Source organism: Microtus ochrogaster, chromosome 8 (assembly GCF_000317375.1).
Source record: "Microtus ochrogaster isolate Prairie Vole_2 chromosome 8, MicOch1.0, whole genome shotgun sequence".
Taxonomy (NCBI): domain Eukaryota; kingdom Metazoa; phylum Chordata; class Mammalia; order Rodentia; family Cricetidae; genus Microtus; species Microtus ochrogaster.
Window position 1 is genome coordinate 60,328,039 of NC_022015.1, and position 22,613 is coordinate 60,350,651.

General features: G+C 38.4%; 1 protein-coding gene across 2 annotated transcripts in view; it reads right to left on the bottom strand.

Annotated features, from left to right (window-relative positions):
• The window catches only part of Prkg1 (protein kinase cGMP-dependent 1), a 1,110,226-nt gene that overhangs the window by 648,014 nt on the left and 439,599 nt on the right, over window positions 1–22,613 (bottom strand). The gene's annotated exons all lie outside the window — the stretch shown is intronic.

The window sequence follows — 22,613 nt, forward strand, 5'->3', positions numbered from 1 at the left end:
AAAGAGAGAGAGTAAATGAAACAAAAACTTAAAAGGAAATTATATACAAACACAAATGTGTTTCACATGATTTTGTGGGGGTATGTGTGCACACCTGTGCATGCAGGGTGCACGTAGAAGCCATGTGTTGACACTGAGGTTTTTCCTTATTCATTCCCCATCTTGTATTTTGAGACAGGGTCTCTCACTGAACCTGAAGGTCATCTACTCGGACAGACTGGCTATTAAGAAATCCACCTCTCTCTTTCTGTCCTGCTCTGGGGTGATAGAAACACACTGCTGTGCTGATCTTTTTCTAAGTGAATGCTGAAGTCACGTTTTCCTCCTCGTGTGGCCAAGTGTTTTACCAACTGAGTCACCCCCCCCCATCCCCTGTATCTCATAGTTTTTCACTCAAATATTTATGAAAAACATCCACACACATAGTCCTTTATTGTATTTGATTATGTCTCTAGACTAAGTTCCTAGAAACCCTAGAAGTAGGTTTTCTGACTCAGGTGATAAGAGATTTGTCCCTGGGTATGTACATAGTGTGCTTACTCTTTCAACCAAGACTGGATTAGCATTTGTGTCTCTCCACATGCATGTAACAGAACTTGAAAATTGGTTTTCAGCATGTGCTATGAGAAATGGACACTGTTTTCCCCTGGCTGTCGGACTCTTCTGAAGCTGGACCAGCCACAGCTGCCTATTAGTCGAGTTAGCCCAAGAGTCCTCAAATTCATCATTGGAAAAAAGAATGAAAATGAGTATGTCTCCTACACTGACTTCCAAGGTAACATGCTAATGTTTATTGGATTCTGGGCACAGCGTTTGACACAAAGGGCTGGATAAATACTGGGACACAGTGATTCATCATCACGATCTTAATTTAGTGGTGTACATTTAAACCAGGCACCAGCTAGCTCACACTCAGTATGCTGCTGTCCTACAAGCCAAAGGCATTTCAGTAAAGGCAGTGAACCAAACAGCTTTTGTACAAGGACACAAATTGTAAAGCCATTGGAATGGTTGCTAAACAATTTCATGTTTGTTTTTATTTTAGAGCAGGAGGAATAATAAAATTATTATTTTCACCACGAGGACAATCCTCCCTGCTGTAATTGTAATTCTGTTGAAATGAATCAGAAATTCTAATGGGAATGCTGGCTCAAGGCCAGGGAAAATATGCTGATGTAATCTGTCTGGATACCAGAGACAGAAGCCTAGTGGATGACTTTATCTTGTCCAGAAATGAGACTGATAACTAGTTAGAGAGAAAAACTTCCATTCTGGTTATGCTTTGCAGAAAAGACACCAGCAATTAGCCCTAAGAACAGATCCAGAAGTGGGTAAGAGGCATAATGCTGACCGACAGACAATACTGCTCTTTATTCGGTGTGATGCATCATTCCATCCTGGTCCTCTTGACTTGAATTGTAACATCCTAGTATACACATCCAATTACATTTCTGACCCTCGCTCCGTAGTTGGATCTTTATTACATGCTTGATAATTTAGTCTCAAGCTACTGAGGATAGAGCTATTGATAAATAAATAAAACAAATGCCCTATTCCTACTAAAGATCTACTAAATAATAACGAAGTTTAAGTCCATAGGCTCAGTATAACAGAACATAGTGATTTCTATGCTCAGTGATCCCAACGGTGCCTAGAAAGCTGCTTTAACTGCAAATTCTGAACCAGTGTGTGTGGTCTAGAATTTGCAGGTCTAATAAATTCCAGGGAACACTGATGCTTCTAGCCAGGGAACATCCTATGAAAACCAGTGTATCATCGTTCAACACAGTAGCCTTCAAAGCTCAAACTTCATCAAGTTCTTTCTGTTTCTATGTTCCTACTCAGGCCAATCCTTCTCCTGTTCATGCCTGTCACCTCAGCCTGAGATTGCATGTTGTCCTCTTTCCCAGCATGCCCTCCTCACATCCTGTAGACATTATTATGTTACTTATGCTCTACGGTAAAGTATACTAGGTCATTTTTATCTTTGTATACTTGGTGCCTACCAGAATGCCCAACACATGATAGGAAGGCATTCATTTTTTTTTTCAGTGAATTTAGATAACTCCCTATCTAGTATCTTGACATCTTGATTATGGCAGGTATTTTTTACCCCCACTTTCTTTTAGTAGTTAATGAAAATATTTGGAAAGAAAGGACCCACAGAGAAATAATAATCTGAAAGGATTTCATTCCACTCATGGCCTAGTCAAGAGAAAAAGGGAGATATAGAAGAATGAGCCAGAATCCCCAGAATAACCAGAGAAAATGTGAACACATAGAGTCAGTCTAAGCTATAGAACAGCCTTTGTTTGGCTCCCAAGCAAAAATTTTTGTTTTCGAGTTTACCAAGGTAATATGTGTGTGCATTTAAAATTTTAGTGCCACATAGCTTTTATCCCATCATAGTCTGCATGGTACTGGACAAAAGATCCAAAGATTAGGATCCTTGTTAAACACATCAAAACCTGATTACATTTCATCCCAAGGTGAAGGCCTGGGAAACCATCCTAGCTGTAAATACAGATGTCAACGTCTACATGTCTGCTTTACAGGGCTGTCAACAGCCAAATAAAATACTTCCACTCCAATTATATTCAGAAAGAAAATCTAATTCCTGAAATGTAATGAGTTTTTCACACTTCCAATGCTAAGAACTTTTTATTAAAATGTCTTTCGACTGTTACATTGATTTTGCATGTACCAAAAAGCTCTTAAAGGGCAATTGTTAAGAATTAAGCTTTTTAGTCCACTTTGAATTCTGTGATGACCAAATTACATCTAGGGGATTGCTTTGTTCAAATATTACATGAAAAGCTTAACCTCTCTATACTGAAAAAGGATCGTAGCTATGAGAAGCAATTCTTAGAGACCCATGCTACTGTCAGTATTTTCTACACTTAGGTTAGGCTGTGTCATAGAGCAGTAAGTTAAGCATAGCTGATTTTGCATCCATTATTCATGTTATGGAGAATTCAAATTAGATGAACACTTGCTCATTCTCTCCATTGATTAAAACCATCTTACTTTAGCCTTATAGCAAAGTGGTGTCAAAAACTAGCTCAAAACAAACATTGAGTAAATGTAGTTGAATTACAAAGAAAGTTGTCAATTTCGACAGCTATATTTTTATGTTAGGAAAAACCGAGGTGTCTGAGTTTCATTATCAAGTATTAGAAGCATGCATCTAAAAATAACTCCAATTACTTTTTGATTAAATATACATGCTAAGTGCATGATGCTTTCTAATTCATTTGCAGTTGTAGTGCTTTTACATGCTAAGAAATCACAGAATCGAATGTCCAGCCAGCTTTAGCCTAGCTTTTCCCCATTGTTGAGACATTCTCTTTAGGTTTCTTTTAATTAGTTCAAGAATTTGCAGCAATCTGGTTCTTTCTTCATATTTCCTATATTCTGTCTATGAAAAGCAAGATCCTACGTCCGGATTCAGGCTTGAGGGATTGGACATAGATGGGAACAAGTGAGAGAGGCATTGATGAGAGTCCCAAAATGCCCAAAATTACAGATTGATCACTAGTTCCTTTATATAGTTTGTCTCCTTGCCTCCAACCAGTTGTTATTTAAAATTGATATTTATTTTATTAACTCTGGAGTTCATAGCTGCATACTATGATCCTACTTTAAGTTATGTATATAAGGCAATAAATAGAAAACACCGAAAGTATCTTCTTCTCAAACATTATAAACTCAAAATCTATACTTTCTTGTGACAGAATGACTTCAGATTAAAGTATGTATTTAAAAATGCATTTTTATTTTTAAAGTTCTAGGATGTAGAACTTTTAAGTTTAGAAATTCAAGTATTTAATACTATAAAACATTTAAAATGTCTTGAGCTTGTATTAGTGATTAAGATGATAAAATTCATCAACTTTTGTTTTTTGGTGCTGGGGATCAAATCTAGAGGATTGTACATGACATACAGGCAAGCTTTCCACCACTGAGTTATATTCCCTGCCCCTAAAGTTCACCAACCTTCAGTTCTAAATTTTGCTACTGCCCTTCCAACCTTCTAAATCAAGTTACTGATGCATGTGTTTTCGCGTTCAGCAAATGCTCTCCAACACCCTCTCAGGATCTAATGATGTCCTTGAACAAATGTGGAAAGACTGAAAGGCTTGGCAGTGATCTGAATATTAATCAGAATTTAAAGAGAGAGTGCCCCCTGAAAAACAATACCGCACAGAGAAAAATAACTACAGGATGCCAATCTCGTGACTGCTGGATAACTGAGGAAATGATTTAGAAAGTCATTATTTTAAGCTAATGTGCTGTGAGTTATTCACGATATCAAACTACACTAAGCTCAACATTTCTTTAATCAGCATCCATTTGAAATACTAAAGTTTAAGTTGTCTTAAAGAATAGATGCTAGAATTAGAGAGTAGATCTTTCTTTTCCCTGGACAGTATTTCAGTTTGGGGGTTATTAAAAAAACACCAAGGGACTTCCATGTGTCATCATTGAAAGCCATAGAGAATGGAAATATATCTACACCGAGCTTCTAGCAGAGCACACTATGGGCTTCCAAGCCACTTTAATGATGGCAATCTGATACAAACGCTGTGCATTCTGAGCATGCGTGTTTCCAGTGTGACCCCATCACCTCCATGGATGCTGTAAACCCTCCTATGACCTCCAAGGATCCATCTTGCTCCCTGACAAAACTCCTGACAGGGTGGCTCGAAATTGCTCAAATTCAGAAACAGTTCCAGGTTTACAGATGCAGGATTCAACAAAGGATGCAAAGCTCCCTTGAGACAAGATGACTACATCCTGGAGACTGGTTTGAAAACATCATAGGCAAAACTGAATCGCACACATACAATTCAGTCAGAGGGTAGACTTCAAATATCCCTTCCACAAGTCATGTGCTTTTAAGTGGCGCACTAGTGAATTAAAACGAAACCAAAAACAAGGGAGGCAGGCATATGAGGAGGTAGTCAGGAAACTGGAGTGTTAAGCTAACAAATAAGGGTGACTAACATATTCACAAAACGGAGAGATGAATAAACACTCCCTGTAATAATGAGAACAGGAGCTGAAAGGAGCCTTGCTGGGAAAAGCCTGTGTCCTACACGGTATTAATAACAAGTGGGAATAGCTGCTAAGGGTGGGAGTTGTGGCTGCCAGCAAGCAGCCACATTATAGCTCCTTGGGGTGTAACCTGACACCAATGGTGTCTGCTCCACTCTTTTAGGCACAAGAAAGTGTGACCTTATAACAGCTCCAGTGAATTTCAAAAGAAAAATAAAATATATCCCAATGCCTCTTTGCTTCCAGGATACTCTTTGAGAGCTTGATTGATGTCTGAAACATAATATCAAAGCAAGCAGTGTAATCGAAATCTTCTGATGTTTATTTAGCAACAACAAGAAAATGTAGGAGAGCCTTGTAGGTAGATGCTAAAGGACCTTGCCCTACTTGAACATCTTTAATCAGTTTTTATTATGCTAGAGAACTTGTATGTGGGCTGTCATTTCTTTGTAATATAATTTTCTTGCTGTTTATTTAAGAATCCATACACTGAGCAAGGCTTGTGAAACTAGCTATGGAGCAATCTAATTACTTCCAAGAGCTGCTACACAGCCGCTTATTGCAAATGAACCCCATGTAACCATCTCCAGGCAGAGATTTGGTATTCTAAACAAGACTCTTCCAAGGCAGGGCTCCTGATGGCCACCAGTTCCGTGAAGAATTCCAATTTCTGCACCATTTCTAACTTGAAAGGAAATGTTTAAACGACACTATTCCAACCAATAATGCTAAGAGGACAATCAGGATATTATATGCTCTTTATTAAGAAATAAAAATAAAAGGCAATTAGCATTTAGTGGTGTGGCTTAAAAGGAGCCTTAGTAGCAGGGAGTCATTTAAATATAAACTTTGATTGAAAAGTGAGCTTTTCTGTTTGTCTAAGCAAATACTGTCCCTATTTTGTTGTTGGCATGTTGGTTGTTCCTTTTAAACTGAGATAGAGTCTCACAGTGCAGCCCAGGCTGGCCTCAAATGGTTAGGAATCTTCCTGCTTCAGTTTCTTGAGTACTGGGATCAGAAGGGAGAGCCACCATAACTGGCTACTTATTCTAAATAGCATTGAGTATCATTAGGGTCTATTGCCCTAACCGCAACACTTTTGATTTTGTACCCACTTACTTAAGGTTATTAGTGCACATGTCTCTTTTCTAATCAGTGCTAATTATCAGTATCTTTAAAACACCCAGCAGTATCTGATAAAACTTGGGAAATAATTGATGGAAAAACAGCAATATTTCTGCAAGTTAGGAAAAATATGACGACGATATTATGCACAAGGTAAGCGCATGGACCTTACAGTCACATGTGACAGCCCTCTGCTGCTACAACATTACAGAGCATATTCCAAACTCTTTGGGATCAACCCACAAGGGCACCATGTACAAACAGTTCTCTGATGAGGACTCATAGATAGCAGATGTCAGACATAAGTTTGATTGAAACAAATTTAAACCATAAAATGATTAGAAAGGAAGTAAAGTGTGAAGTGCAATTCAAATAGGCATTATTTCAGTAGGCGGGGATTGTGGAGAAAGACAGGGTAACACGACAAGGAAATTAAATGGAAAAAAATACCTCACATCAAGGCACCAAAGTAGAAAGTTCAGGGAATCTTGGAAATCTGCTTCTGAAGTTAGATGATAGTTCAGTCATAGTAGACCTGGATGCCCCCAGAATGATCACATTATGCTCTTATTTGGAACACATAACACTTAAGTCTTGATGTATGTTACCTTATTTAAATTTCACCATAACTTATGAATGTACTTTATTGTCTTTCCTTCACTACTGAGGTCAGTGGAGCTCAAGTGAGGTCAAATAGCTTGCTAGAGTTGAAATACTATCAACCTAGAAGAGCTAACTTCTGGTCTATTTGGAGATAGGACACATTTGAGAAATGTGCCGGGTGATTCTGTGGTTCCAAAACACCACAGAATGTTCTCACATGCATCTAAATAATACAGACTCTCACAGACATGGACTGGGATATTATGGCATTGTTTTGTGACTTGAATGAGAACCAGCCCCCATGAACTCATGTGTTTGAGCACTTGGTCCCCAGTTGGTGGCACTGTTTGGGAAGGTAATGGAACCTCTAGGAGGTGGAGCTTTCCTAGAAGTAGTCACTGGGTTTTGAGGGTTTATGGCTTTGTCCTTCTTCCTGGGTTCTCTGTCTGCTTCCTGTATGTGAATGAAAGTGACCACCAGCTTCTTGTCCCTGCCTCCATGACATGTCTTTCCTGCAAGGATGGACTTTGTTTCTCCGGAAGCCCAAACAAAATAAGACCATTTCTTCCTTAAGTTACTTTGGCTCTTAGTATTTTATTACAGAAACAGGGAAGTAACTAATATAGTATTCTATATGTGATCTGTCATGGCCATAAATGTTAAGAAGTATGATCAGCATGTTATAAATTTTTCAGTATTAGCAGTAACTCCTATCAATACTATAAGTGAGTTCTGAGGCTTCTATGATTCCTCATAAGGGGAGTAAAAATAAGTACTGATACAATGACAGCAATCAGTTACCAAGATTTGTTTTATTATTATTTCAAACAAATCCATACATAGTTAATAAGAAATTTTCAAATTAACCCATATTTAAAATAATATTCTGAACAGTAAAATAGACTTAAAAATCTATAAATACTATAGGTTTTCTTATTTTAGTTTAGTCTCTGTAACATTCCTTTTACTGAAATTGACTTTCTTCACAGGTAGAGTATTTCTACTGACTTTGAGACTCACATACCCTATCTATACATCAGACATATGTGTCTCTGTCCTATCTTGATTGAGTTTATATGCATAGGCATTCACTTATAATGGTGTTCTGTGATTTTCTCCCTCTGTTCAAGCCTTTCATATTCTTAGGAATGTTTTTCAAAAATTTGAGACACTCAGTTGAAGCCTTTAAGATGATCAAATCAAATTATTAAGATTTAAAAATTATTTCCTTCAACAAAACTAATATTTTGTTTATATTTATAATATGCCTTCTGGTTCTTGCCTTTAGCTTATTCTTTAGACTGTTGACCTGATTATAAACTCCATGGCCTCAGCCACAGCTAATGGGGAGGACTTAAACCGAAAAATGTCACAAAATCTATATTATCAGTGACTCTTACCAATATCTTTCTTTCAGTAATGTCACTGTTCTAAAGATATGTTTTGAAAAACAAAACGTTGGGGATGGGGTTCTAAATACTATCAGCATTTTAAAAGCACTAGCCACTGGTCACATGGTAACCTATTTCGCTTTTCTAAGTCACACAAGATTGATTTTAGATATAATATCAGCCTATTTCCAAACAAAGTACTTGAAGATCTTTGAAAGGCTTTTTGGAACATTCTAAGAATCAATGTTTGATTGCAAATCCAAGCTATTAAGTTAAGCATGCATATTCATTTAAAGAACTCAAGGGAAATACAATTCTTATTGGTAAAAGGAGCATAGGGAGTCTCTAAGTGGTGATGAAATAGTTAATTTTGCAGAACACCATTGAAAAAGATAGTTTTCACCAGAAAACTGATTTCTTACACTGTAGTTTTATTCACCTTTGTGGGTGGATAATGGAGTAACATTAATATTAATAACAATTGAGGGCCAGTTCATATAAGCAGTAGAGCACACTTGCTCTTGAAGCTGCAGTGAGAGTTTTGAAGATAAAGCTAAAGTCTGCTTAGCTAGTGTGCTGGGATTTCAGAGACAGGGACATGATTGTAAATGACTCAAGCCTGCCAACATTCAAGGCTACTTTTTTTGTATACAGCTCTGCTGAGCAATTAAAATCATTCAACATGATTATTACATAAATTGAAGCCAGTGGCGATGCAACTTAGTCAACGCTTAAATTTTAGACCAGAACAGCCGAAAGCAAAGACAACGAAATGTGGAGAATGTTATAATGGCTCCAAAGATCGGTCTTGCTGACCACGAGGAAGATATTGGCAAACTCATCTTCTACTAGCGTGGATTCTCTCACCACTATTTTCCATCCTACTCTCTTCAGCTGCATTCAGAAAGGGCATTCGTAAGAGCGCCTAATTCATTCTCCCCATGAAACATGAATAGCAAGTATTAATCTTCCAATTTAAGCCATCTCGTCACACGGACTGAGGAGAATATGTGCACTCGGAGCAGTGCGGGAGCCATTTGTTCATAATGAAAACAGAAGAGCAAGTTAGAAGACAAGAAATTAATAGTGCCATATAATTAGAAAGCTTAAGAAGAAATTCAAAACAAAATCCGCTATCTAGATCGAAAGTAATTCCTTAGGAATAGAAAGAAACACATAACACCATAAACAAAGGGGCCCAAAGATCAGAATTAGCAAGGCCATTAACCAGCAGTGAAGGGTGACCTTGCCTTCTGATATGGTCCAGAGAAAATATATAATGTTCCAACATTAAATTTCTTTCCTCAGTAGTAGGGAATAAGTGATTTTTAAAGTTTAACATGTACATATTTTATTAAAACATTACTTTTGTGACCAGAAAATTATGTGATGCATTTTAAAGTCCTGTTCCAGTTATACAAGTAACTATCAGAGAAAAGCCAATACATGAAAATTTCTGTAGTTTAAGCTGTTTTGGATATAAAACAAATGGTACACACAGGGGACAAAAAATGAAGACACCAGCACTACCAGATGGAGATGAACGACCTTCCCCTCTTTACAGACCAATGTCCTGTCTTCAAGCAGAAGGACTGGAGTGGACTTTCCAGGCGGTGTAATCTCCTTGCTGCTTCCCATCCTATGCCTTTATCTGTAGTGTGGCTCTGATGTTAGTGTTTCCTATACTAATTCGCTCATGGTATACTTCAGAACAATCTCTCCAGATAAAAATTATTACAAAAGGAGGGTTAGCTCTGGGTCTGGCATCTTTGCAGAGAACCCAGGCTGCAACCTACTTCCTCTTTCTTGCGCTTGTCCACTTTGGGCTTTTCAGCTGTACCCTAGTTCCTCATTAGCACCTTTCAGATTCTGCAAATGGTGGCCCTGACTCACATCAGATCTCTTTTTTTTTTTTTTTTTTTTTTTTTTTTTTTATGTAAGGCACTGGGGCAATGATAGCAACAACCACACCAACATATCCAGGAGCATCACACCTGAGCTTCGGCACCCAGTCCATCACAGGCTTTCATTTAACACTCGACACAGAAATAAAGCGGGTGCTTACTGTTTCAAAGGTTAGCGTCTACACAGCAGGAGGACGATAGGAAATTGCCATTGCTCACATACGCAGTCACCTTGGATTCAGGTAGAACAGTGGTCTTAATAATCTTACCTATCTGACCACCAAAGTTCCAGTGAAGTACTTCATCCTGAAGCAAGAGTGATAAGAAAGACTGAGGGTTTAAATAGAATCATTTTTCGGGATTCTGTAGGTCTCTCTCTCCCTCCCTCTCTCTGTGTGCGTATGTGTGTGTGTGTCAGCACTCATGCGTGCATGCACACACAACGTTTATATGTATGTGTTCATGTGTGAAGATCAGAGGAAAACTTTTAGGAGTTGGTGCTTTTCTTTTACTGTGTTGGTCCAGTGAATTGAACTCAGGTCATGAAGTTTAGCAGCATGTGTCTTAACCTGCTGAGCCATCTTGCCAGCCCCAGAGACTCTTCTCATCGGTTTCCTATACAGAATCACTCCACAACAATTTAGTCTGGAAATGAAATAAACAGAAAGCTGTGGGGAAGATGTCAACAGTGTTATCTGATCCCACTGAAGGGCTGGAGACAATGATACTTTAAACTATTGTCCTATTAGGAGTGGGACAGAAAGTGTGTGTTTACTAGTGGGCCAACTGTCTTATAAGAACATAACCAATAAAGAAGATTCAACCTCAGAGGATGTATTCAGCAATCCCATGGGCATTTATTTATTTATTTTTCTTCTTTTCTCTCTGCCTGCTGATAACTCACCACTCACTTTCTAGGTTCTATTGTCACATTCACATAAAAAGCCCAAGAGAAGGCAGGAGGGATCTGGAGGACACAGGAAGATAAATGTATATGTGTATGAAATTCTCAGAGAGTTAATAAAACTAATTATGTTAAAAAACTATCACCTGTGTAGGTTTTATTTTATTCATTCATTTGTCTCCTTGTTGGACAATTGCCAATTTTATCCAGGGCACCAGCCAATTTATATTATGAGGGCATTCTGAGGGCTATGTAAGGTCATGTGAGCAAAGTTCACTTGAGTTCAAGCTGTGACCAGTCACAAGGGCAAGGTCACCTGAGTTTGGACTGTATACAGTCCCATGTCATTCTGAATAATAATTAAACCCAATTCTTTTCTTTTTCTTTTTTTTTATTGATTTTTATTGAGCTCTACATTTTTCTCGACTCTTCTCCCTGCCTTTCCTCTCTTCTCCAACCCTCTCTCAAGGTCCCCATGCTCTCAATTTACTCAGGAGATCTTGTCTTTTTCTACTTCCCATGTACATCATATCCATGTAAGTCTCTCTTAAAGTCTTCATTGTTGTCTAGGTTCTCTGGGATTGTGATTTCTGAGCTGTTTTTCTTTGCTTTATGTTTAAAAACCACGTATGAGTGAGTACATATGATAATTATCTTTCTGGATCTTGGTTACCTCACTCAAAATGATGGTTTCCAGTTCCATCCATTTGCCTACAAATGTCAAGATGTTCTTATATTTTTTTATGCTGTGTAGTACTCCATTGTGTAAATGTATCACATTTTCCTTATCCATTCTTTGGTTGAGGGGCATTTAGGTTGTTTCCTGGTTCTGACTATGGCAAACAATGCTGCTATGAACATAGTTGAGCACATGGCCTTGTGGCATGATTGAGCATCCTTTGGATAGATACCCAAAAGTGGTATTTACTGAGTCTTGAGGAAGGTTGTTTCCTAATTTTCTGAGAAATCGTCACACTGATATCCAAAGGGGCTGTACCAGTTTGCAGTCCCACCAGCAATGCAGGAGTGTTCCCTTTACCCAACATCCTCTCCAGCATAAGTTATCATCAGTGTTTTTGATCTTGGTCATTTTTACAGATGTGAAATAGAATCTCTGAGTTGTTTTGATTTGCATTCCTCTGATGACTAAGGATGTTGAGCATTTTCTTAAGTGTCTTTCAGCCATTTTAGATTCCTCTGTTAAGAGTTCTCTGTTTAGGTCTGTACTCCACTTTTTTATCGGATTATTTGTTCTTTTGATGACCAATTTCTTGAGTTCTTTGTATATTTTGGAGATCAGACCTCTGTCTGATGTGGGGTTGGTGAAGATCTTTTCCCATTCTGTAGGCTGTTGTTTCGTCTTGTTGACCATGTCTTTTGCTTTACAGAAGCTTCTCCAGTTCAGGAGGTCCCATTTTTTAATTGTTTCCCTCAGAGTCTGTGCTTCTGGGGTTATATTTAGAAAGTGGTCTCCTGTGCCAATGTGTTCAAGTGTACTTCCCACTTTCTATTCTATAAGGTTCAGTGTGGTTGGCTTTATGTTGAGGTCTTTGATCCATTTGGACTTGAGTTTTGTGCATGGTGATAGATATGGGTCTATTTTCATTCTTCTACATGTTGATATCCAGTTATGCAAGCATCATTTGTTAAATATGCTTTCTTTTTTCCATTTTATATCTTTTGCTTCTTTGTCAAAGAACATCAGGTGTTCATAGGTGTGTGGATTATTATCCGGGTCTTCTATTCAGTTCCATTTGTCCTCCTGTCTGTTTTTATGCCAATACCAGGCTGTTTTCAGTACTGTAGCTCTGTAGTAGAGTTTGAAGTCAGGGATTGTGATGCCTCCGGAAGTTCTTTTATTGTACAGGATTGTTTTTGGTTATCCTGGGTTTTTTGCTTTTCCATATGAAGTTGAGTACCATTCTTTTGAGATCTGTGAAGAATTTTGCTGGGATTTTGATGGGCATTGCGGTGAATCTGTAGATTGCTTTTGGTAAGATCACCATTTTTACTATGTTAATTCTTCCTACCCCAGAGCATGGGAGATCTTTCCACTTTCTGGTGTCTTCTTCATTTTCTTTCACCAAAGATTTAAATTTCTTGATATACAAGTCTTCCACTTGTTTGTTAAAGTTACTCCAAGATATTTCATGCTATTTGTGGCTATTGTGAAGGGTGATATTTCTCTGACTTCTTTCTGAGCACATTTATTATCTGTGTACTGGAGGGATACTGATTTTTTTGAGTTAATCTTGTATCCTGCTACATTACTGAAAGTGTTTATGAGTTGTAGAAGTTCCTTGGTAGACTTTTTGGGGTCACTTATGTAAACTATCATATCATCATCAAATAGTGAGAGTCTGACTTCTTCTTTTCCGATTTGTATCCCCTTGATCTCCTTTTGTTGTCCTATTGCTCTAGATAGGACCTCAAGAACTATATTGAATAGATATGGAGAGAGCAGACAACCTTGTCTTGTTCCTGATTTCAATGGGATTTCTGTGAGTGCAGCCCAATTATTAATGGCTACATGTGGCTACAGACACCAGCGGGCTTTCTTTCTTGTCTGTATATATCAACATTCTAGGTCTCTGGTCTCTAAGAGACTCAGAGAGTCTCAATTCCAAGGGATCTTCTGGTTCTTCAATGATTGTGAAACATGAGGGTCTTTCTACCCTGTAATGGCCATAAGCAGTGCATCTATGGCTCTCTAGAGCTCACTAGGAACTATGTTTGTAAAACCCAACAGATATTTAGAAGAAGAGCTTTCACAGTTCATGGGATTTAGCCCAGAAACCCACACATCAACCAGTTATCAACTATTTTTCGAGACATGGCCATCCACATTTGTTAGTGTTTAATCAAGCTGCAATGGTTGTGAAAACAAATGAAAAAGAAATCAAATTAAACTCTTTCTTTGTTGTTTTCCTCCTAACAGTCTAGCTATCAAACCCAATAAATCAAACAGTGGTCTGTGTTGAGAACATGGCCCCACCACGCATGATTTTTTAATTTTTTCCTTCCCCTCAACCTGTTCTTTTAGTTTAACTTCTTAAAATTATTCAAAATAACATCTTCACACCACTGGAGAACTCTGCAAAGACAGCTCAGTTTTAAGGAGGAAAGTTCATTTTTCCTTGATTGTCTCTGTTCAACAGCAAAGAAAACATAGCCCTCGAGTGCCAAAATCATGCTACTTATCAGAGTGCTTAATGTTCTACTTTAAATATTCCAACATGGAAAATTTGATATATGTGAGGCTATGCATATGCATAGGTTAATTCTTTCAGTAATTCTGGGGTTGCTTGTTACTGGTCCTTAAATGTAGGATCAACATCTGGAATGCTTATTATACAATGGGTTAGGGTTGCCACTGAAGTACCCAGGGGATGCTGATCTTATTGCTTCACGTACCACTCTTTGATAAACATCAAAGGAACAGTTCAGACTTTAGGTTTAGATGATAGGCTTATTAAGTTCATTAAGCATTCATATATGTGGGAAGAGGGAAAGGTGATATTTATAATAAGTGCTATTATATTATATATAAATATATTAGTGAATACATATAATAATTACTATGTGAAAGACTATTATCAAAATTTACATCAAAGTCTACCAGAGAAACACATGAATGGAAATCCTGATGTGGCTTGTGTTTCTTCTCCCCTGGACAATCAGGGACAGTCTCTCGTACCAGCATCGGGCTATTTTGGGGACTGTGTTACATAATGCATGGGATGATGGGTTGTAAATTACACACACTATTATGATCACAGTCAGTTCTCTGTATCTGCAGATCTAACCAACTGCAGCGAGAAAAGACTTAAAGAAATAGTGTTTGTACTGAACACACACATACACAGAGAGCTTTCTTTTCTTATCATCCCCCAAACAATACTGCTTAACAACTATTTACATAGAATTTACATTGTATTAAGTACATGTAATCTAAAAATACTTAGAAACACATGGGAGAGTCTGTCTAAGTTGTATGCACCTTTCATAGACGGTAAATGACTCCCATGGTTACCAAGCTACAACTGTACATAGAAACACATCCGGTTAATACAGAGCACATTTTCAGACACACTGCTCCAGTACTGAGTTTCCCTTCTTCCACTCATCAGAGGAAACGAGGACTGTGAAGGTGCTTTGGTCACCACTAAGAATCTCCTTACACTTTGCTAGACCACGAAAAACAATTTCCCATGCTATTCTTGTTGTTGGAGTGCTCTTCAAATTTTCCAAATCCCAACCTAGAAGAAATACAGCTAATAGATTTCATAAATGAAACATGTAACCACTTAGCAACGTCTCAAACACTGAGCCATGAAGGTTTATCTCATTAAGCTTTCAGAACGATTCCCGGCATTGCAAAGTCAGCTGTGCAACTGGTTCCAGGGCCTCATTACACCGCTGTGAGGCTTCCAGCTTGGATCCTCTCCTGTGGTACTTCATTCATCCTCTGGTAACTGATGCATTCAACATGGGTCAGGTGACAAGATGCTTAAAATTGTAAACATTCTATTTTGTGTGTGAAAGTAGAGAGCAATGGCAGAAATCAAACGGGCGCACTTGTCCTTGAAACCTAAGTGAGTGGAGACAAAATGCAAAACCTGACAGCAGCAGCAGAGAAAACTAGCCCTGTCTCCCAGCCTCTCTCCAGCTATGTTGAATGGGACAATTGTTAAACTAGAACACGTATCAGTCACTTCCCCATCACAGTAGGGTAGCAATGCCACCCATTTCAAAATCTGAGCCTCCTGCAACACCAAGTCCTCAAATGTTTTCTGTTCCTCATCTGTCACTATTATCTAAGCATTTATTTGGAAAGCCCAACCCAGGGATGGAGACTTGTCCACAAAAATAATGACAGAAAATATAGTCCTGGCCTATGATACTACTGATTTTTGTTGTCGCTTTTTTTTTGTCTGTTTTCTTCCCCCAATCTACAGAGTGAATCCAGATATAGTCTCCTCGTAAATAAGTAAATCGAGGAATTAGGATGCCAAAGCGGAGCCAAGCTTCACAGTTTGTGGGGCTTCTAATATCATGGTCCACATGGAAAAACTATTACCTTTCAGGATTAAAGAAATTTCTAGGGGGAAAAAAGTAAAAACACAGCCTTCCTTGCCTATTGGTTAGACTTAGTATTAAATTATCTGTGATCCTTTAAAAGTAATAGCCTGTCAGGCAAAGCCTGACTTGTTTTGAAAGAGAAGGAACACTGAACGTGCTAGAGACTGAGCAATTAAAGGAAGGAGGGGCAGTAATTTATCTAGTTGTAAGAAGGAATTAGTTACTTTCTCTCTAGAAGTATTGTTAACTATGATTGTCAGCCATACCTCATCAACATGGAAATTAGATGATGGTTTTATCGCAAGTAGTTGAATATAAATGGTAAGCAGATTCTGATTGTAAACAGTCACTTTAAAATTTAAGGAGAAAAATCACTACCCTTAAATTCACCTGAACTCTATATAGATCACAGAATGAGAGTAAAGGCTAGCTTTGGCTATCTGGGTGAGCAGCTACTCTATTACATGATGTCATTGGTACCTAGTGAATTGCTGCTTCATCAAAGAGACTTACTTCTCATGAATTACGGCACTGTATGTTAATATCATAGTATTGTTCAGTTCATAAGGTAATGATAATTCAGTAAGAACATTGTCTCTGAGCTCACTAGGCAGGCGTATCTACTTCAGGATGCACTGTTTGCTTCATTATCCTGAATGATAAAATTTTGGGGAACACACAGATAATTCCTTTCTAGGAGGGTCAGCTTTTTAGTCCCCCTTCAACCTCTTTTTTGTGTTCTCCCAAGCTCTTCAGGATTCAGGAAGCATTCATTAGACGGAGAGAAAGTAAAACATGCATTGTGAAAGATTTGCCCTCAGAGGCCAGCGGCTCATTAACACAGTCACCTGGTCACCTGTCCTACTCCTGTTGTGGACGGGGGCCATGGAAGCGGGCAGCTGCTGGCACTCATTAAGATGCCAGGTAAGAAGCGTGCACAGCAACCGCTGCCGCTGCCAATGTTTCTTCATTTGCATCCATGTATCCTTATCATAGAAAGGATGCTTTACCATGTCCTATAATGATATTCTCTAAGAGAACCTGGTTGTTTATTTCTTTTCAGTCATATTAAGATGTCTCCAAGGTCTGAAACTACTAAAGGACCTCATTGATGATTCCTTCTCAGTAGCAACGAGAAAAGCTGCCAATAAAAGGCATTTTATGTTCGTATGGTGCATAGAAAACATTTTGGGCACAGGCAACTTATACACAGCATATAGAGTTATCAGAGGAAAAAAAAACAGTCTTTTCTTCTTTTCTCTCTCCATTCATCATCTTCATCATCATCATTTTCTTCTTTTTTTTGACATTTGGCAGATTTTTCTGACTGATGCTGAGTAATTAATGTTTGAAACAGAGATGCAAGGGAATGCACAAGCCATTTCCTTACAAAGACTCAAATTTACTTTAAAAGTTAAAAATAAAACAACAAAACATCCAAACCTTTTGTTTATTTATAAAATGTCCCTGACACTAAAATACCTTAATCAGTCAGCTTCTCTTCTCGTGATAGCATAAAAAAGCTTAGGGCTTTAAACTTGAAAGCATTCTAAGTAAGGCAGAAAAATGTTTTTACCAGATGTTATCAAAGTCATTAATTTGTCTGAATTTTTTTTTTAAGTCTGCTTGGGCTGTGTTGTGTTAGCCCTCAACAGTTTTACTACAAGGGGATTTTTACATACTTGTTATAAATAATCTGGAGAGATATTTTGTCCAAACAGCCTCATAAAATATCTACCCAGACAACAAAGGCACATGCCTTAGATAACTTCCTATAGTGAATCTTCCTAACCTGGTATTGAGGCTCTTTCCGACAAAGAATTCTTTCAGTCTTCGATTTTTATGGAGTAGGATTTGAGCAACACTATTTGAAGAATGTGTTAGCAAACTCAATGTAAGGGGAGCATTGCTTAATTTGGTATTTTAAGGCAAAAAACATCCCAGTTTCTGTGAACGAGAGGTGGAACAAAAAGCCACATGAACATCCTTAGGTAGCTGTGAACGGTTCATGGGAAATGAAAGGAAAATAAAGCGCAACACAGATGTCATGAAAAGGCATACATTAAGTACCGACCACTGGACCCTGTCCTCTGCGTGACTCAAATACATTTCCTCTCTGTTTTTAGAAGCCCAGCATCAGTATCTTTTTCATTTAGGTATTTTGAAGAACCTTGAACACAGAAATCAGGGAAGAAACCCCGGGTAAGTGTAAATTGCAAGCACTCTGGGAGTGATTCTTAGGGAGATATGGTAAAACACAGCTGTGGGGAATGACTAGGCAAGGGTATTCAGCCAAGGCGAGGCCCCTGCCTCTGGTGGGTTTTAAAAGCTGCACAGTAAAACTCCTTTCTCCAGACAAAGCCAAACACTTAGACAAATCTGAAAAGTCCGCACAATATGAGAGACACTAATTATTCAATATGTTGCATAAACCAACTTTACCAACTGATTCTTTTCTTATTCCCTGGCATCTGTAGTGCTTATAATTGGACAGGTACAATCCCAGTGGCCAATTTCATATCATAGCTAACAAAGATTGCTTGAGACTCTTAAAGTTGTTAGATTTTTGTTTCCAACATAATGTTAATTTTATGCATTTTCTGCCTTTATTCCTTGAGGATAAATCAATGATGCTATCTTGTAAGACAGGAATAGACTGTACATATGCATCTTCTGTACCATGCCACTGCGTTTTTCTTCCTACATCACTATGGTTTTGAGGACTAATAGTATTTGTTCCTGGTAATCCTAGATCTCCCTCCCAGGGTCATCAGAACAACTAGTGATATACATTTATGTACTCTTAGAAGAAGGGCAGTTGATTGTTTGTCTAAGAAAGATTAAAACAAAACAAAACAAAAAAGAGGTAAGAGAGCTGGGCCCGGGGTCATGAGAGTGAGAGAATTAGCCCTGCCCGACCAGTTGCAGCACACAGGAGAATGGGCCCTATACCTTGCCTGGGCAACACAGTAGAGCTAACCCTGTTGTCAGCGTGCTAGTGAATCAGGCCCGAGGGCATGAGAACAGGAGAGCTGACACCCCTAACCTCCTTGGTTGCCCCCTACAGCAATGGGAAAAGAAAGTTCTGCATCTTTCCTGGGCAAACTAGTACAGCTGGCCTTTCTTGATGGTCTGAGTGTGGATGACCTGGATCTGAGGACCTGAGACTAAGAGAACTGGCTCCGCCCCTTGCTGCAGGCAGCATTGGGTGAGCCAGCCTGGGTTGTGACAATGTGGGAAAGCCAGCGGGTTGGACAGCTCAGCTATCCCCAGGGCTCCAAACCAGGGCTATGAGTTGGTTCACCTGAACATCCATTAAATCTATGAACTGTTGGAGCATGTGAAGGGGATGAACCTACAGATCCAAAACAGCAGGATCTCCATGACACAGGACAACGGGATCATCTACGAGGAGCCCCAGTGAGAGCCCACTATTGGTGGCAGCCAGAGACCTTGCGTCAGACCAATTATTCTGACAATGGACACTTACAAACAAAGATGAATGGAGTACAGGGTAAACTGTGTGTCTCGACTGGCCACATTACAGCTTCCTTGACAAGATTCTTCTCTCTTTCTCTCTCTCTCTCTCTCTCTCTCTCTCTCTCTCTCTCTCTCTCTCTCTCTCTGTCTCTCATTCTTTCTGCCTCTGTCTCGCTTTGGTTTGCTTTTTGCTTTTTCTTTTAATTGATTTTTTGGGTGTGGGGGAGGTTGCAACGGTAGAGGGTGGATACGTGGGGACAGGGCTAGAAGTGGGATCGGAATGCATGATGTGAAATCCACAAAGAATCAATAAAAGTTAAAAAAAAAACTTTAACCTCAGGGGAAAATAAAAAAGAGCTTGTTTCAAGTTACCACAATGCTTCTTTCAGTTGGCTCACCATGATGAAATATCTTTTAGAGCATTTCATACCAATCTGGAGCTTTACTAAGAAGTCTAAAAATATTTCTGATATGAAAAGATCTGTGATCACCTTCACTATCTGGGGGAGGCTGATGGAATTTACTCATGTTCTGGTAAATTTGAAAAAGTGCTTTCACGAAAGAAGATTAACTCATGTTCATCAAAGGTCCTTTGCTTGTCTCCTAGAATTGAGCCACTACTCTGAGATCATGAACACACTAAAAGCATAGATCATTTTCAGTCTGTCTAAGGAGGAAGGCAGAGAAACCATCAACATTTTTAATTATGGAAGGCAGACAAAGGCTTGAAAAGTAAGAGCAACAAAGGTATGAATAGATACGCTAATTACACAGGAAGGACATTTTCCTCAGATGTGTAGTGTTATGTACAAGCAGATGCTTTGATTTTGAAATGAACAGAACGGTGTGTTAGTCTGGAACTCAAATAGGACTATACTAAATAGTCATCACTGGCAAAATATTGGTTAAGAAGAGGACTATCAAATAATACTGAATTCTGAGAAAGTATTGGACCTATGAAGATAATTATATTTAAGGATATTTTAAAGTCTCACATGTAAAGAGTAAGCTAGTCTTTGGTGTTATATTCTGTAGTCACTGTTCATACATATATCCATGGTGAATTCTAGTAAGAATTATAAAGTGTTCAGTCTGTACATTTAGTTTCAGCATAAAGAAAAAATGGTGCTTACAGCCCACAGTCATGTGTGCAGTCTCCTTGGATAGGAAATGAGACATGACAAACAGTTCTAAGCTATAAACAGCCATTATTTGTACCTTACAGCTCTTATGCATCAGCTAAAAGAAATAGTTCTTCATAAGCAATATCCCATACTTATGCCCATAACCTTTATAACTGCAAATACAGAGACAACTTATCATACCCCAAGCTCAGGTATCATGTCTTCAGGCAACTTCCATGCCTTAAGTAGGCCCCATGAAGTGAAATGCATATACATGCACATAGGCATACCCTTGTGTGATTCAGTTTATGTTCAAGAAAAACGACACCATCACTTATTCCCCTCGGTGTGGGATATTTTGACTTGGAAACAGATAGGATTATACTTTGCACCCAACATTCAACTTTTTCTTACTAACTCAGATTGCATAATGCCTATCTAAATTTGTCAACCATGAGTATATAACAGTTAGTGAAGATGAACACCATTTTATAGAGCGTGGATATGATCACTGATCTTTATGAAGCAAAGTAATTATCTCATAAAAATAATTAGCTATAAAATCCATTTAAACAAACTAGTTCTTTAAAATATTTCTTCCATATAGCAAAATAGGCGGAGAAAACAGAACAGGATGCTGGGAGAAAGAAGCTGAGTCAGTGAGTCGCCATGGTTCTCCCACGCCAGGCAGATGCAGGATAAGATCATTCCTGGTAAGCCAGCTTGTGGGCTACACAGAATAATAGAAATGGGTTAGATCAATATGTAAGAGCTAGCCAATAAGAGGCTGGAACTAATGGGTCAGGCAGTGATTAAAAGAAAAAAAATATTTTTTCCAATATTCTAATTCAATATTTCATGTGATTAGGTATGGTGTGATTACCATATGCTAACCTTTGGAAATTTGTAGTCCCAATTAGATTCAATGAGCAGAATTATACTAGGCTGAAATGTTCCGAAATTTAAAAATGGCAAGAATTATTCACAATTCTACGAAAACATATATTAACAAAAATGTGCTCTTCTGCTCCTTTGTTTACCTTAAAAATACGTTTCTTACAAAGCCAAAACATAATAGTAAAATCTGTTTTGCTTAATGGAGCCCTAGCTGCTCGTTTTCCATTGTAGGCTCTTTATTATGGGGTTAGCTTGCACAGAATCTCTTATGTTTCCATGGCTCTCATTTTTTTTTTTTTTTTGCATTGTGGAATTACATGATAGCATGAAAGAGAAGCATGACAGTACTTGTCGGTTGAAGGTTCTGCTCTCTAAGATCAATCATTGGGGGCCAAGAAGGAGCCATCCTGAATGATCCCCAATACAAATCTGTTGCTGTGGCACTTTGGGAGAAAGATCATTCACTGCAAGCCATGGGTAGCTGTATCTGGGACCTGCCTTGGCTAGACATTCTAGAGTACCTTACAGCCAGAGCCTTCATGGCATATTGCCAATAATAGAATGTACTTGGGGGAAAATACTACTCAGTGGTATCCAAATAATGCTAATTTGTATTAGTAAATTGTCATTTTGCCAACTTCTTTTAATAAAACAAAACCTGCTCATCATAAATTTCTCATTGAAATCGTCTATGGGATAACATGGAAAATCTGAATGACGCACACTTGCCTAAAGACACACTGGATCTCCACTGTTGGTTTTAAATTCAGCTCTATGCATTACACCACCCTTTTATCTTTGCACAGGAAGATGGTTTCTTGAAAAATACAAATTTCCCTCTAGCTGCTGCAGCTGCTCCTACTGAACATCCTGCATTTCCAGAGAAATCACATCTACACATACATGTAAAATCAGGAAAACAAGCTGCTTTATTGCCCGATTTAAAACAAGCTCAATCAGAGAAAAGATCAACTGCTACAATATACAACTTGATGAGCAGCTGAATCTGAAAATATACTCAGATGCAGCCATAGAATCCAGGATG